The sequence below is a fragment of the Oryctolagus cuniculus genome, chromosome 15 (genome assembly GCF_964237555.1).
Source record: "Oryctolagus cuniculus chromosome 15, mOryCun1.1, whole genome shotgun sequence".
NCBI lineage: Eukaryota > Metazoa > Chordata > Mammalia > Lagomorpha > Leporidae > Oryctolagus > Oryctolagus cuniculus.
The window spans coordinates 39,675,500-39,688,004 of NC_091446.1; the positions used below are offsets into that span (position 1 = coordinate 39,675,500).

General features: G+C 42.5%; 1 protein-coding gene across 1 annotated transcript in view; it reads left to right on the plus strand.

The window, feature by feature from the left end:
- HTR7 (5-hydroxytryptamine receptor 7) overlaps positions 1–12,505 on the plus strand; it is a 158,232-nt gene that overhangs the window by 124,081 nt on the left and 21,646 nt on the right. The window lies entirely within an intron of this gene.

The following is a 12,505-nucleotide window of genomic DNA, read 5'->3' on the forward strand; positions in this document are numbered from 1 at the left end:
GTGACAAGGTGTTGCTGTTGAGTAGGGGAAGTGTGTGTACCTCCCCAACTCTTTTCATAATTTTTGTTATGGTGTTTGCAGATGAATTTTAAAATAATTTTTATTAAATACTAAATATTCCTGTTGGCATTTTGGTTGGAATTACATATTTTAGAGAATACATATTTTAGAGAAAATTTACCTTGTTTTTCCTAGGTGGGAGGACAGACAGAGACAGGTCCCCAAATGCCTACAATGCTTGGCTGGGCCAAGCAGAAAATGGCTTCTAGTTCTCCCCATGGGTAGCAGGGATGCAGTTGCTTGAGCCATAACTGCAGGGAGCTGGAGTGAAAGCTGGACCTGAATATTGAATCCAGGCCCTCCGATGTGGGATGCAGGTGTCTTACAAGGCTGAACACCCATTCTGAGAACTGAAATTTTTTTTTTTTAATTTATTTTATTTGAGAGAGAGAGTTACAGACAGTGAGAGGGAGAGACAGAGAGAAAGGTCTTCCTTCTGTTGGTTCACTCCCCAAATGGCCGCCACGGCTGGCGCTGCACAGATCCAAAGCCAGGAGCCAGGTGCATCTTCCTGGTCTTCTATGCGGGTACAGGGACCCAAGCACTTGGGCCATCCTCCACTGCCCTCCTGGGCCATAGCAGAGAGCTGGACTGGAAGAGGAGCAGCCGAGACTAGAACTGGCATCCATACGGGATGCTGGTGCTGCAGGCGGAGGATTAACCTACAGCGCCACGGCGCTGGCCCCTGAGAACTGAAATTTTTACAACACAAGATCTTTTTGTCTGAAACCTAGGTGTGTATTTTCACTATTGAATAATTCTTTTGTATTTCTAGGTAGAGTTCTATAATTTTTATTGCTGCAAATTAATTTTCTATTTTTCTATTTGTTATTTGTTCTAATTGCAAAACTCACAGGTTTTTTTTCCCATAGGTTATCTCTGGTTTGTGAAAAAGCCATTGTATTTTCATACATGCATTTTGAAACTATCTTACCGTTTCTCTTAATACTTTGGAAAGTTTTCTAGTTTCTTTTCTTGGACTTTGCAGGACATTATGAATTACATAAAATGTTGTTAGCTGGAAATAATTTTACCTCCTTCCTTCAAGTATGCATACTTCTTATTACATTTTCTTAATGGCTTTGGCTTGAATGTTGAGATCAATATTAAGTAATTGTGAGGATCTAAGACATCCCTTTTTTTCTGATTTTAATGGAACTACTTCCATTATTTCTCCACTAATGAAAATGCTGGTCTTAGATATGCCTTATGTTATTTTTTGATAATATTCAAGAAGCATCCATCCCATCCTATTTTGCAATTTGTTTTAAAATCAGAAGTAGACTTATAATTAAACAAATGTTTTGGCAGTTAAGAGGGTATATTATGTTAGTTCGCTTGCTAACATAAAGTTGTCCTTGCAATGCAGAGTGATTGACATTTATCCATGATTCATTGTCTCACTTAATTCTGTTTCTGAAAACTGTGTTTAGGATTTTTAAAATCTTGGTCCATAGCTGCCTTTTCCTTTAATAGTACTTGGCAATAGTGTCATATGCTTATGATATGTATTTGAATTATTTCTTTTTTAAAAATCTCTAAACTGTTCCATGGATTGGTAATGAAGTTTATTCATGTAAGGGAATGTTACTTATTTATTTAAAAATGTGCTCACAAAGTGATCTTACCAATAATTGTTTGGTGCCCTGTGGAGGCCCAGAGACCTCACAGTGCAGAGGCAAATATATTCCTGGAGGGGCTGGGTGGGGGAAGGATGGCCTCTGATGAAACCCAAGTCCTCCAAACTGACTAGGAAGCTGATGGCTGCAGATGATACAGCTGCATCCTCCCCTCCTTTCCTCCTTTTGCAAGTGAGGACACCACTCTCCTGGGAGCTCATACTCTGTCTTGCATTTTTGTAGGGACTTGATGCGTGAGTAAGTATGTTGATTGAACTTTAATATTAACACTGGACTGTGCAGTGAGCGCTTTCTTGTTCACTGTTACCTATAGTGCTGAAAGCACCATTTTCTAAAGCTGAAATGGAATCCTTATGAAAAGATTTTATATTGATATTTGAGTGACTGAAATAGATAATTAGTATTATAATTTTTTTTTGACAGGCAGAGTTAGAGAGAGAGACAGAGAGAAAGGTCTTCCTTTTTCTGTTGGTTTATCCCCCAAGTGGCCGCTAAGGCTGGCGTGTGGCGGCCGGTGCGCTGCACTGATCCGAAGCCAGGAGCCAGGTGCCCTCTCCCCCCACCCCCCGCCGGTCTCCCATGAGGGCGCAGGGCCCAAGGACCTGGGCCATCCTCCACTGCACTCCTGGGCCACAGCAGAGAGCTGGACTTGAAGAGGAGCAACTGGGACTAGATTATATTACAATATTTTTAAAAGCATATTTTATCTGGGCATTTGACCTAAGAGCATAATTAGGAATAGGGTAAAGATTTATGTATACATGGATTGATCTCAATATTATTTGTGTGCATCTAAAAAACCATCATTAAAGTATTATCAGCAGAGACACACAGACCAATAGAGATAAAAGATAATTTCAAAATAAGCCCAGTTCTGTATTAGGGAATCCCTTGGTCATAAGAACAAAAAATCCTTGTGGCAAGCTTGCGCAAAACAGGTGGAAAGACGTGGGTAGATCATGGGTAGGAAGGAAAAACCGAAGGCTGTTGGAAATGACAGGTCCGAGGCTAGGTGGGAGTCCAAGTTATAGCAATAAATGAAGGCTTTTCATAGGGAACTGCCATCAGGATAAAGCAGCTCCACATCTATTCAGCCATCTGTCGCTGTTTTCAAGATTCAGATCTGGTCATGTGCCACAAATAGACCCTCTGCTCAACATACATGGCGATGTCAGAGCCATCTCACTTGGTGTAAGCGCACTTTCTGATATTCCCACAATGACACTGTCTCACACTGCATGTCCCATAACCTATGCCTGTTGTTCAGTGGCTCATGACTATACCCAGGAAGGACATTCCACCCAGGCCCTGCACCCACCATTTGGCCAGGGGAGCACGTTTACCTGAGGTAACAGTTTTACCAAGATGTCATAGAGTAGGGATTGATAGCAGAGGCAGGGACACAACAAAGCATCTTTTTAATTTCTCTTGCAGTTAGGTGGGGGCTATATGGCTGAGTTCCGGGCAATGGAATGAGGCATACATGGGATGGATTTTGTGATGCCTTAGCTTAGGCCACGCTTGGGACTCCTGCATTCTATATCAGAATGCCTGGTTTCAGGCACTTCTCGCCTTCTCATCTACCTTCCTGCTAGTGTGCATGCTGCGAGGCAACAGATGATGGCTCAAGCACTCGAGTCCCTGCCACCCACATGGGAGACCCAGATTGAGTTCCCAGCATTGGCCTGCCCCAGATCCAGCTATTGTAGGCATTTAAGGGAGTGAACCAGTGATTGAAGACATCTTTCTCTATCTTTCTCTATTGCTCTGCCTTTCAAGTAAGTAAATAAGCTTAGGAAGAAAGAGGAAAACTGTCTCAAGAGAATAAGTGATGTATGTTTTCTCTAGGTCTGGCCATTAGAACTCCCACAGAATCGTCTGTGTTCTCTGCTTCCTCACCTCCAGGCAGGATGTGGGAGAACCAGGGCAGGACTCAGGCCCTGTAGGATGTAAAATCCACCATACAGAAGGAGCAGAGTTCCCTACATCATCACATGAGGTCCAGCACTGTATGCCTACCTGCTGCACAGACAGCCCTAAGAAGCAAACTTCAATGATGAAGTCACTGAGATTTGGGGGTTCTTTGTTTCAGAAGCCAGGTTACTCTAATAATCACAAATGGATGTTAGGCAAAAAAAAAAAAAAATCCCACTTCAATTTCTGTACTTGAATTTTAAAAACTCAGTGAGGAGTTCACATAGACCACTGCAGTCTTTTTTAACCTCCAATGTTATCCCTACACACAAGTACTCTCACATCTTATCCTCCAGTGTTCTGACATTCTTATAGTCCTAGTCCACAGACCTCTTCAATTTTGTCTCTTTCCTTCTGAGTCATTATCACAAAGACTCCAAAACTCATCAGGCAAAATAGGACTTTCCTCTGAGGCTGAAAGGGAGGGAGGGAGGGGGAGAGAGAGGAGGGAGAGAGGGAGGGAGAGAGAGAGAGAGAGAATAGCTATTAGAGAAAGGGGGCAGTTTGGAGAAATTTGTACATTAATAATTCTAACATTTATGGCAGTGGAAATTTGGAAACTTCCAAAATATCAAACAGTAGGAAGGTTATTAAATAAATGATGGAATACTTTGTACCTGGATATATGAAAATAACAGATTTCATTCCTATACTCATGGAGCTTATAGTATTACAGGAATATTTTATTATAGTCATCAATAAATATGCTTTGAAAATATTAGTGTGGTTAATAACATGCAAAGAAAAAATGGCACAATTTCCAATGAAAAAACTCCAGGTAAGAAGTTGCTTACACTGTGTAATCTCGATTTAAATCTTTATATGTAGATATATATGCATGTGTGTTAATCAGACTTTCAGAAGAGATTATCCCTGGATATTAACATTAGGGGGTGAGTTTCCTTTTTTATAGTTTTCTAGACTATTATAGATTTTTAAAATGTTAACAGTAAATACATTTTGCCGGCGCCGTGGCTCAATAGGCTAATCCTCCACCTAGCGGCGCCGGCACACCGGGTTCTAGTCCCAGTCGGGGCGCCGGATTCTGTCCCGGTTGCCCCTCTTCCAGGCCAGCTCTCTGCTGTAGCCTGGGAAGGCAGTGGAGGATGGCCCAAATGCTTGGGCCCTGCACCCCATGGGAGACCAGGAGAAGTACCTGGCTCCTGCCTTCGGATCAGCGTGGTGCACCGGCCGCAGTGCACTTGCCGTGGCGGCCATTGGAGGGTGAACCAACGGCAAAAGGAAGACCTTTCTCTCTGTCTCTCTCTCTCTCACTGTCCACTCTGCCTGTCAAAAAAAAAAAATAGTAAATACATTTTAATAGTGCAATTTCCAAGTTATTCTCATTATTGTTTTCTGCAATTTACAAATATTTGTAGAATGTAGAATTGGAAAAAACACCAATCAATTCACAATATTTGATATCACTGTGAACTAAAAGACTATTTGAGGGAGAACTTAGTAAATTTTTGCTTCCAATTACCCCATGAACCTGAATTTACCTACTTATAATTACTTGCCTACTCAGTGGTAATAGCTTGTTGTTCTGTAACATTTTCAAGGTTATCTATCACTTCCACATGGCATCATCCAATTGGATTAATACAGCTGAGTAGATTATTCTCTAAGTGCAAAAAATTTGCATGTGCTTCCCTTGGCTGTTCACTATGGGCCTTGCAGAAACTAGGCTCTCCCATTCCTTCAATATAGAAGTCTAAGATTTCCTCAGATGGTTTTTAAACATGCAAGTTCAGCTCCTTAAAATATGGAGGTAAAATGATTAATAACATTAGACAGTTATAAAATTTGCTTAGTAAATTTCTTGTCAGTATGGAAATCTATAGATATTAAGATGCAATTTATGCTGTGTTTAAGGAAAATGACTTTTGCTTGATACAATCAAGGCTAAGCCCATGGCATGTGCCCCTCCTTGAACTATGAAATGCCATTGAGAGGAGTGCGTGAATTATTGTAGGGGATTTTAATTTAGATTATTAAAACATTTCCATAAGCATAGAAGTCTGAGTTGATTAAACTTTAAACTTATCTGATTAAAACAGTTATTCTATTATGATTAAAGTTAGAGGAAAGTACTTCAACTGATTGGATAATTATGAATAAATAGGGAAGAATATCACTTAGAAAATCTGTTTCAATTAGTTAAGTGATTGCTATATGAAGAAAATTAAGAAGCTGAAATTGTCTTGACATTGTATCAAATTGACAGAAGCTTTGAAAATGAATAATTTCATGATATCTATGATGCCATGAATATAGAAATAGGCCTTAATTATTTTTTGAGATAGAATTTAAAGATAAAAATTCAACTCCTGAGAATTTTGGCCAGTTGGATGTTCTTGGCAAACTCTTTCTGGCCCGTTTCCTCAGCTGTTTTGAGAGAAGACTCACAGCAAAGCTGTTACCAAGTTCCCTACACAGATCTCAGAAAAGGAAACGTGACCTGTGTTCCTATTGATTCATTTGATCTCAAACTTGTAATTCCCAATGACAAGACAGAATTTAGTCCATGCGTTAGAATTGGGATATTGACAGAGAAAACAGTACCTTTTGAGTGCTAGGCACCGTGCTCAGTGTTTTATGGGAGTTACCTCAAGTAATCTTCACAAGAACCCTATGAACTCATTGTGTAGAGGAATCCCACTTTACATAAAGATTAGGTTTTAGTGGCAGTATATAAAGTTAAAACCATTCTCAGTATGAACTGCTCTTGAAAATCCTTTACATTGCCTGTAAAATAAACGTGGCTTCAGATACTGAACTACATCTGGTTTAGTAACTCTGTTTCACAATGTACATTCCAGAATAAAGAGTTTATGTGCAGAGAAATAACAACTCAGGGAGAGGGAGAGAGGGAGAGAGTGAGAGAATGAGCATGCACCAAAGAGGAGAATTACCTATCCCAGGTATGTGCTCATTCAGTGTAGCAGAAGCACAACTCAAATTGTTACTTCTGCCTGCTCTTCCTGTCCTCTTACATGTAAACAATAGATTCAGTCTTGGAAAGGAAAGGCAGGATGTGATTCTAGTGAATTCTCCTTTTACTTAAGAAAGTTAAGGCGCTGAGTAGTTATGGGAATTCCCAAGGAGATGCAACTTGGAAGTGGAGGAGGAGCAAGTCAAAGGCTACTCCTTAGACTCTAAACCCAAGCTTCTTCCCGACTCTTTGAGCATCATGTTGCCACATCCCATTGCATCAGACCTTGATTAACTTGGGTGACTTTCCCAAACTCATCATTTTTTTATTACATTATTTTAAATAACTATCATCTGGTGATAGGTGCTCTCAGGACAGGTAGGATGAAGAAAGTGATTTCTAGAATCCACTTTTGGTATAAAAGGGAACTCTTATTTTTAATTTCTAGCCCAGTGTTCCTCAGCTTTGGTGCAAGGTGGAATCTCTCTTGGTTTCTCATAGAGCTTTGTGCCTGCAAAACCAGGATTGGGGTGGACTGGGAAGTGCATGAGACAATGATGGAGGATAGATCATGGGATGGTAGAGGCATCAGTGTCAATTTCAGGAGTTTTAAGGGTACACTACCCTCATGCCAGGGAATAAGCATAGAGCAGAAAGGGCAGGGATTTGGCCTAGAAGTCAAGGTGCCCACATTCCATGGTGGAATGCCTCAGTTTGACACCCATCTCCTGTTCCTGACTCTAGCTTCCTGCTAATGCAAACACTGGGAGCCAGTGGTGAGGACCCAAGTAGCTGGGTTCCTGTTATCCATAGAGGAGATCTGGATGTAGCAGGGTAGATACCGCTGGAGCCATTATGAGCACTTGGATAGTGAACTAGCATATAGGAGAACTTTCTTTCTTTCTTTCTCTCTCTCTCTCTCTCTCTCTCTCTCTCCTTCTCTCTCTCTCAACCTGTGCTTTTCAAATAAATGGATATAAAGAAAATAACACACTCATTAAAAAAATCAGAACAAGAGCAAAATAGTGGCAACCTCAAAGTTCTAATATGAGATGCCTCAAGGTGGATCTATGAGCAATCCTCAACAGCTGGTAGAGGGTCCTGTCTTGTTCTTTTCAGTGACTGATTCAGTGTGTTTTCCATAAGGTCCTGGAAGAACTGGGACTGTTAGGAGGGTCCCAAAAGGGCTGTTTGAAGCAATGCTGTGGCTGTACAAGGGATTTTGCTCAGCTGTAAGGACCTTGTGCTGGGTGGAAGTGTGGTTGGTATTTCTTTCCAGGGACTGCGGCCTGGGCTGAGAGCAAGTAGGCTACTGTGGCCCCCAAGCTACCTCTTCACCAGCCAGTCTAATCTGTTCTATTCTTGAGACCTGGATAAATAAAGCATCTTTTCTCCTTACTAGGAACCATTATTTCATTTTCATCTCTTAAGCAGTTCTATAGTTAACCTCCTTGATTAATAAACATGATTAGTGGACAGTCAGACATTTAAAATGTTGACCCCCTTGGAAGATGTTTAATTATAATACACCATTTTCAACACAGACTCAACTGGGAATTGTACTTCTTGGCTGAATGCTAAGAAATGGTACCTTCCTCTCCGCTGTTAAATGCATCAGAACAGGAACATGCGCCAAGAAGAAGTAAAGAGCCAGAGAGAAGATCGTTTCTGGAGAAACCCATTCAAATATGTTCCACATGTCTCTGTGTTTCAGCTAACTATTATGAAACTGAATGAGTTATTCTCATAAAATGGTTGGCATCTTCATAAAGTCATGTGTTAAAGAACCCGTCCATCTGTTGGGGCAGACACATCTGGATACTCAACCTACTTGCTATAGGTGTCAAGAATTTTGGAGTCCAAGGATGAGAGTTCAGTTACAAAGCTATTTCTTGAGCTCAGGAATGGTACCATCCTAGCCAGTTTCAGTTGCTACCCATTAGCAAAAACAGCTCTTAAGTGCCAGGGAATGCCTGACTTTGAGCAGTTTGTAAGCTTACATTTCTAGTGTCTCTTCTTGTAGTCTTTTTGAGCTTCATCTTTGTTTTCAGATGCCTGAGGAAGTTAATTTGAAAGCCAGATACTGTCAACCAACAGATACCGTAGGTTGGTTCCACAGAGATAATAGGAAAGAAAATTCTTAAATTATATCATTCGGGTCTGTGGGAGTCTAAGATTGGCCATTGGGTTGTTTAGGGCAGAGGTAGGCTTTATCTTCCTCTCTTCCCTCCTTCCCTTCTTCTTTCCAACTTCACTTTATTCCATATCTGATTTGAGAACATTTGCCTTAATTCCTTCTCAGTCTTCCTGGGCTGTCCAATTATCAGGAGAGAGGTCTGCTGTTCTACTTTGATGTTTTAGGTCGTCTGGTACCTTAGCAAGACAGATGACGACTGATGTTACATCAGCATCTGTGTGCTCCCCGTGGGTGGCTGCATGCATCAGAGTAAGGATGCAGAGAAGGTCTAGGTGTAGACTGTTGCTATGAGATGTCAGGCCGGTCTCATCTGTTTCCTATCAACAGGACGGGAACCATGGATGTCTGCTTCTCTGTGATGCTGAAGTATTGGAGTTGGTAAGGAATATGCAAATATCTTGCCAAGTGCCACATTTTTATAAAGGGTTGGGACTATATCCCACTGATAACATTTAGGGCACAGTACTACAGAGAAGTATTGTGTCTTTCCTTCTAGGAAAAAGGATGCATTCTTTTCTTACTTGGACCTAAGTATGATTACTGGATGACATACAGTCTACCTAGATTTAGGTATGACAAGTCAATCAAAACTCCATTACTATGTTAAGCACTTTCTAACAGAAGGAAATGGTTGAGGAGTATTTATAATAAGTGGTATTTTTTATGCTTAGTGTTAAAAATGTATCATTTTTGCTTAAGCCTGGAAATAATTTATCAGTAAGATACTATTATTTCCATCATTTTTTTTTATGCCTGCTGGAGCCCTGGCTCTAGGAGGTGCCCAGCCGGAGCTGCCAACTGGCCCCAGGTGCTAGCTAGAGGCAGCGGCCGGCCTCAGGAGCACACCTGCGGGCGCCCCTGGGCTGCACAAACATTCTCTGAGGGAAGCTAGAGCCCTCGGCAGCGTCCTCCTCTGGCTCGCCGGCTCACCGGCTCACGGGCTCCCCGGCTCGGCTCGCGCATCCCATCATTATTTTTTTTGATGGGGAAACTGAAAATCTCACAAGTGATAGAGGCAGGAATTACACTGATTCGAAACTCCAAACTCTAAATCACCAAACTTCATTTGCATATACACTGTGAATTGTATCAAAAAATGTACTAAAGATCAGAGGGTTGGCACAATTGTTAGAACATTTCTTGAGACACTGCATCCCATGTTGCAGTGCCTAGGTTTGAGTCCTGGCTCCGCTTCTGATTCCAGCTGCCTGCCAATGCACATGCTGAGAGGCAGCAGATGATGACTCACGTTTTTAGGTCCCTGCTACTCACACGGAAGACCTGGGTTGAATTCTTGTCTCCCAGCTTTGGCCTGGGAGCCCAGCTATTGCAGGCATTTGGAGAAGGAACCAGCATATAAAAAAAACAGGGAAAAGAAACACTTCTTCATATTCAGAAAGACAATAAAATGGCCCAACTGTAATCTATAGTCTGGGAGGCATTCCAGCCCCAACCTCTATTCTCAACTCGAAATGAAAGGAACAGTAGCAGAGGACACAAGTTTCGCTGAAACCTGCAGACACATCCTACAATTGTCAGGGTTTGTCAGCTGTCCATGGTTGGGCAGGGCCCAGGTCACCAGGTGAGCAATGTCTCCCCAGAGGCCCGGTGACATCATTCTCAATGGCTCTCACTGCATACGTACGAGAGAATCACAAGAGAATCCTCACGGACTGAGTGTATGCCCCAGGATCCATGTGGCAAGCGCAGGGTGAAGGATGGCAGGGAAGCCGTGTTCATCTACTCACAGTGTGGAGATGGCTTGATTGTGTCAGCCACACTAAGCCTCCAGGAGCAAAGCAGGGGCTCCCTCAAGTGTGAACTTGCCCTCAGGCAGATTGCAGCAGCCATGCACACCTGCTCTCCTTCCATGCTGCCTTCGCCGGGCTTCTCAGATCCTGATCTGAATCCACGGTGGTTTCCCAATCCCTAGCTTTGCAGGAACAGCAAGAGGAAGTACTGGGGGGAAAGCGTGGTGTAATCAAGGCTGTGACTTGAATCCTTGTTCTGCTTTGGGATTTTCCATGCAGGTACTGGAAACCTGAGTCCAGAGGATGCACGTGGGTAATCAGAGTTGAACTGGTTGTGTGACTTGAGGCACAGATAAGTTCTGAAATTCTGCCATACTCGCAACTTAGAATTTCTTACCCTCTCACTTCTTTCTCCCGCATGATTTTTCTTAAGAGTCATCTCCTTTCTCAGTTTCTCAGGCATTCATTTCAGTTACCCAGTTTATGGTTCTAACCTTGCTCCTGTTATCCCTGGATTTATTACTCACCAACAGTCTTCATTTAGTGTTTTGCTTGGACCCATTTGGCAGTGATGGGTCCACAACAGGGACTGCATATAGTCCAATATGTTTTTATCTATATGTTTTATCAACAAGGGATGTTAGAGATGGGCACTGCTGATGCCATGGATGAAGGCATCCAGATGGCTGTTTCCTTTTATTGTGATGAGAACTGATAGCTTAACAAACTACACAATAGCTGCTAGCCCATCAGTGTAGGTAGGGGCAGACTGGGTGACATGGTGCCCACAACGATAAACCTGAATTTACACTGTGAGTGGCCCTAGATCGTCTCCCTTCCTATGTTGTTCCTTAGCTCCTAGTTGGCCCTGTTTAAAGCAGAATCATTGTTTTCATTTTAGAAGTAGATTAAAAAAATACATCATGAAAGCAATTACCCTAAAACATAAGAGGAGTTGATAAATAACTGTATATTTTCAAAGAAATTAGGGGACTGGCTCTGTGTGACAACAGGTTAAGCTACCACCTGCAGCACCAGCATCCCATATGGGCACTGACTCTAGTCCTGGATGCTCCACTTTCTATCCAGCTCCCTTCTTTTTTTTATTTGACAGGTAGAGTTATAGACAGTGAGAGAGAGAGAGACAAAGAGAAAGGTCTTCCTTCTGTTGGTCACTCTTCAAATGGCCACCACGGCCAGCGCTGTGCCAATCTGAAGCCAGGAGCCAGGTGCTTCCTCTCGGTTTCCCATGCAGGTGCAGGGTCCAAGCAGTTGGGCCATCCTCCACTGCCCTCCCGGGCCACAGCAGAGAGCTGGACTGGAAGAGGAGCAACCGGGACTAGAACCGGTGCCCATTTGGGATGCAGGCGCTACAGGCGGAGAATTAACCAAGTGAGCCATGGCGACGCCCCCACCCCTGCAGCTCCCTTCTAATGTGCCTGGGAAAGCAGCAGAGGATGGCTCAAATGCTTGGGCCTCTGCCCTGCGCCAATGTGGGAGACCCAGATGAAGCTCCTGGTTCCTGGCTTTGGTCTGGTCCAGACTTGGATGTTGCTGCCATTTCAAGAGTGAACCAGCAGATGGGAGATCTATCTCTTTCTCTCTCTCCTCTTGCTGTAACTCTGATTTTCAAATGAAAAAAAAAAAGGAATTATAATATTTTATCTAAAAGACAGTTTAAAAGATTCTGAGAAGAAAATATATTGCATTAGGTAGTAAGTGAAGAGTGTGTCAGGAGACCTTGGGGGAAGAACTGCAAAAAAATAAAACCATGACATGGATGGGGACACTGTAGGAGCAACATAGCCAGAGCTACGAGTATGGCCAGGCTTCAGCAGCCACAAACACAAAATGGATAGTGCAAGGACATGTAAGATTGTCAATGGAAATAATCTGGCTCTATAAAAAGGTTAACATAAGCTTTACTTAGGACAGAATTTGAGTAATC